Raw genomic sequence first — 5326 nt, forward strand, 5'->3', positions numbered from 1 at the left:
CAGATTTCTGAGTTTGAGGCCAGCCTGGTCTACAGAGTGAATCCCAGGACAGCCAGGGCTACACAGAGAAACCCTGTCTCAAAACAAAACAAAACCAAAAAAAAAAAAAAACAACCCAGAAATGCCTCTGCCTCCCGAGTGCTGGGATTAAAAGCGTGCCCCACCACTCCCGGCTATCTCCTGCAGTCTTATGTCCATCTGTATCCCACCACTTCATGGCAATTTCTTTCACTAGCCCCCCACCCCTGTGTCCTAGCCCTCAAAACTCTTAAGGATCCTGCTCCATCTCCCTTTGCCCAATCACTGGCCTCTGGCATCTTTATTGATCGATCAAAAACCAGTTGGAGACAAGAACCTTTAGTGTTTGGACACTCAGGTTCCCGATTGAATCAAAGCATTTGAACCAATCTCCAACAGCCAAGATTGATGTGCAGAAGAGGTTTATGGACAATCAGTAAACAAACCTCAGTGAAGGGCTTTGGCTGTTGTGTACACCCATCCTTTTCCCAGTTACCCCTTACCCTATAAGAATCAGTGGGCTGGGTACTACCTGATGTAGGAGGAGGGCCCCTTGTTCCCTGAGTGTCATCTCCTGCCCTGCTGGGAGGTGGGCTCTGCACACAAGGTTGGTAATAGGGGTTGCTACTCTAGGGTCTGGTTTCAATAAAAGATTTACAAGCAAAAGTGTGAATTTGGAGTCCTTGTGCTATATATAAAAGTTAGTCTGCTTAACAAGGTATTCAACAATGAGTTTTTGGATGTGATATGAAAAACAAACAAAAAACTCCACGGGCAAAAGTTGGGGGAAAAAAAGTTAAAATAGCAAAGTACTGAAAAAAAACTCCACAGGCAAGAAAAGTGAACTTAGATATTGTACTTCATCAAAACATGTTATCAGGGCTGGAGCGATGACTTAGCAGTAAATAACAGTTGTTCTAAAGGACACAGATTCAGTTCTCAGCACCCACATGATGCCTCACAAACATCTGTAATGCCAGTTCATCCAGACCCAGGGAATCTGATGCCCTCTTTGAATCTTAGTCATGCATATGGAGCACATAAATTCAGGCAATGCACTCAAACATATACATCTTTAAAAAGAACCTTGCACATTAAAAACTAATCAGTTGCCGGGTGTGGTGGCGCATGCCTCTACTCCCAGCACTCGGGAGGCAGAGGCAGACAGATTTCTGAGTTCGAGACCAGCCTGGTCTACAGAGTGAGTTCCAGGACAGCCAGGGCTACACAGAGAAACCCTGTCTCGAACCCCCCCCCCCCAAAAAAAAAACCCAACAACAACAACAAAAAAAACCTAATCAGTTGAGACAGTCATAGGCCATCCATAGAGTAGTAGAAAGTAATGTAGACTTGCTTTTATATTACTTTAGTTTTTTCAATGCCTTAGTTTTAAAGGCTTTAACCTCCCTTGTACCATATCACCCACCAGAGCTGGAGGGAAAAAGGATACAGGACGTGGACCTGTTTAGAAAGGTTCTTTGGAGAAATCCTATCTGTGTTGTCAGGAAATCAGCAGTTCAGTTCACGGGTCAGCAGCGGCAGCTCCATGCCAGTTGCAAACACTTCACAGATAGACCAGCAGTCCAGTTTGGTAGAGTTGTGATGGGTGCATTTCTCTCTATGGAGTCCTGACAAATGGAGCTCAATTACCCAATATAAGGCTGACGAACACATGAATGTCATCAGTGAAGAATCCTTTATCACATGTCCTTTCATGTGCTTGCTTTAGCAGAACATCCTTTTCCTGTGTCTACTTCATTAGTCTGCCTTAGCCTTTCAACTGTGTTCACTTCAGCAAAACGTTCCTCCATGTGCCTGCTTTAGCAAAGCATTCTCTCAACACAACTGACTTTCCAAAGAACACTTATGTTTCCACTTCATGTTTATCTGTTAAGGGTTTGTTGGGAGCATTGTGTAAAGGTTGTCTTTGAATTATTCAAATGTTGTTGGTTTGGTTTTTTTGTTTTTTTTTTTTTTTGTTGTTGTTGTTTTTCGAGACAGGGTTTCTCTGTGTAGCCCTGGCTGTCCTGGAACTCACTCTGTAGACCAGGCTGGCCTCGAACTCAGAAATTCGCCTGGCTCTGCCTCCCAAGTGCTGGGACTAAAGGCGTGCGCCACCATGCCTGGCTATAAGTGCCTTTAAAGATTGAATTTTATCATAGGTGAGCCTCCACCAGTGTTCCAACATCCTAGAAAATCCTCAAAGCCAAGGAGCTTGCAATTCAGTAGGAATGCAGTGAGAAAGTTACCTATTCATTAACATTCAAATTTACTTCTAGTAGAGATCTGTGAAACTAATTAGGCAACACAAAGAACAGAGCCAGGGCTAGTCTGCAGAGTGATTAACGAGGTCAGGGAATACACATTGGCCTGGTGAAAAGGTGGGTTTTAAATGAAAGAGTTAGGGAATCGAAGCCAGGCGTGGTGGAGCACGCCTTTAATCCCAGCACTCGGGAGGCAGAGGCGGGACAATTTCTGAGTTCGAGGCCAGCCTGGTCTACAAAGTGAGTTCCAGGGCAGCCAGGGCTATACAGAGAAACCCTGTCTCGAACCAAAAAAAGAAAGAAAAAAAAAAAAAGAGTTAGGGAATCCCCCTGAAATAGTTTTTTTCACTACACCCAAAGGAATAGCATAATCAAGCATTTACTGGGAACCCCTGGTGGTGGGGTTTAACAACTGACTAGTTTTATACCTACCTGGTCCCTGCCATCTTTTGATGCATACGATCCTTTGTTTTGTGTCACTGTAACTCTGCGGATGTGTCCCGCCTGGCTTTTCTTGTTTGTTCTTCTGTATAAAAAGTTTGATGCTCGATTTGAAAGAATACACTCAGATTCCTTTCTCTCTCTCTCTCTCTCTCTCTCTCTCTCTCTCTCTCTCTCTCTCTCTCTCGGACTCTATTTGTCAAATTCCCACTCTAATCTATGCCCATCTGTCTGAGACTCTGATTCCCACGGATTGAGGAGGGCCCACTGAGCCCCTGTCCGTGGCATTAGGGGACTTTGGTCTTATTTTTTATTGGATCATCACCTGCCTTAGTATTTTTTAAACATGCACTTCCCTCACCTTCTGATTGGTTTAATGGGGATCTGACGTCAATAGCTGAGACTTGCAATGGCAGGAGAGAAAAGGTGGAATTGTCCAGGGAGATAGGGACGCTGGAGAAGAATTGGGAGACATGGGATTCACCATCCAGACAAGGAGGAAGCCAGACACACCAGAGCTGTGTAAGAGGTAATGGGCCACGTGGCAAGCACCGACTAGTATTAAAAGATGGACTGCTTAATTAAAGTGGGCTGTATATGTTAAGGGTGTGCTAACTTCAAAGTGGAGGCCCAGAAATGTGTTGTTGCGGGAGAATCTTTGTGTTGTGCTTGAGAGGAGAGTCTTTGTTTCATCAGGAAATGAAAAGCTGTAGATTCCTTCAAAATTAATAAAGATAAGATTTGACACAGCCTTTGGGCCTCCATGGTACCCATACTGAGATACCAAAACACATAATAAAATAAAAAGTGAAGAAAAAGAAATGAAAAGATTACACAAACTTGCTTAAATCCTAACTCTTATAAGACTTGTTTTCTGAGTTGTTAAAAATCCAACAGAGAAGTTGGACACGGTGGCACATGCCTTTATTCCCAGCACCAAAGAAAAAGCTCAAAATTTTAAAATTTTACCTTATCTCTCTAACTCAATTATGGACATGGAAAGATAGCTTACTTTTGAGATAAAACTTTCTTTTACCAGACAAAATCTGGTTTTTGTCCAAAAGCTTTTTGTTTCTTTGGTTGGTTGGGTTTGGGGGTTTGTTTGGTTTGGTTTTTGGCTTTTCGAGACAGGGTTTCTCTGTGTAGCCCTGGCTGTCCTGGAACTCACTCTGTAGACCAGGCTGGCCTCAAATTCAGAAATCTGCCTGCCTCCACCTCCTGAGTTCTGGGGTTAAAGGCATGTGCCACCACCAACCACCCAGCAAACCGTTTTGTTTTGTTTTGTTTTGTTTTGCTTTTTGAGACAGGGTTCCTCTATGTAGCCCTGGCTGTCCTGGAACTTACTTTGTAGACCAGGCTGGCCTTGAACTCAGAAATCTGCCTGCCTCTGCCTCCCAAGTGCTGGGATTAAAGGCATGCGCCACCACGCCCGGCTAACCTTTTATTTTTAAAAAGATCTTTTCACTGAAAATGTATTTGCAGGCTGGCAAGATGGTTCAGTGTGTCAGGGTGTTTGCCTCCAAGCCTGGCAACCCGGGTTCTGGCTCTGAAATCTGCATGACAGAAAGAAAAACAATCCCACAAGTGGTCCTCTGACTGCCACATGTGTACCATACCATATGCATGAACATGCTCACACAACAAATGAACATTTAAAAAAATAGTTAAGGGCTGGAGAGATGGCTCAGTGGTTAAGACTGATCTTCAGAAGGTCCTGAGTTCAAATCCCAGCAACCACATGGTGGCGCACAACCATCTGTAATGAGATCTGATGCCCTCTTCTGGTGCATCTGAAGACAGCTACAGTGTACTTAGATATAATAAATAAATCTTTTAAAAAAATAAAAAATAGTTAAGTGTGTTTGCGTGCCTATAGTTTTTTATAGCTTTTTTCTTATTGATAATTCCTTTTTTGTTGTTGTTGTTGTTGTTGTTGCCTTATTTCTTCTTTACAACATTCCCTGGGAAAAAATTGGTGTGGTGGGAGCTGAATAATTTATTCAGTGGCTCAGTGGTTAAAAACACAGGCCGCTCTTCCAGAAGACCTGGGTTTGAGTTCCAGCACCCACACGGCAACTCACAGCCATCTGTAACTCCAGTTACAGGGGATCTGATGCCCTCTTTTGGCCTCCTTGGGCACCAGGCCTGCCTGTGGTTGCACAGACATACATAAGAGCAAAATACCCACACATAAAATAAATTTTTAAAAATTAATTTAAAAAATTGTTGTGGGGGTGGGGTAGTGGTTTGGAGCCTTAAGTGATACAGGCTGGCCTGGAACTTCTGATCCTCCTTCCTCTCCAGCTGTGGAGGGCTGTAATTGCAGGTGTGCACCACCATGTTAACCAAAAGTGTCAGAATTTGTTGCTGTTTTTCAGTAGTAGAGATCCAACTCATGACAAGTGCTGTACAGCTGAGCCATGCCCTCGGCTTTGCTGTTGTTGCTGCTGTTGTTTTTATTAATAAAGATAAAGTCATAGCCGGGTGTGGTGGCGCACACCTTTAATCCTAGCACTCGGGAGGCAGAGGCAGGCGGATTTCTGAGTTCGAGGCCAGCCTGGTCTACAGAGTGAGTTTCAGGACAGCCAGGACCACACAGAGAA

This window comes from Mus pahari, chromosome 21 (assembly GCF_900095145.1).
Source record: "Mus pahari chromosome 21, PAHARI_EIJ_v1.1, whole genome shotgun sequence".
NCBI classification, from domain to species: Eukaryota; Metazoa; Chordata; class Mammalia; order Rodentia; family Muridae; genus Mus; species Mus pahari.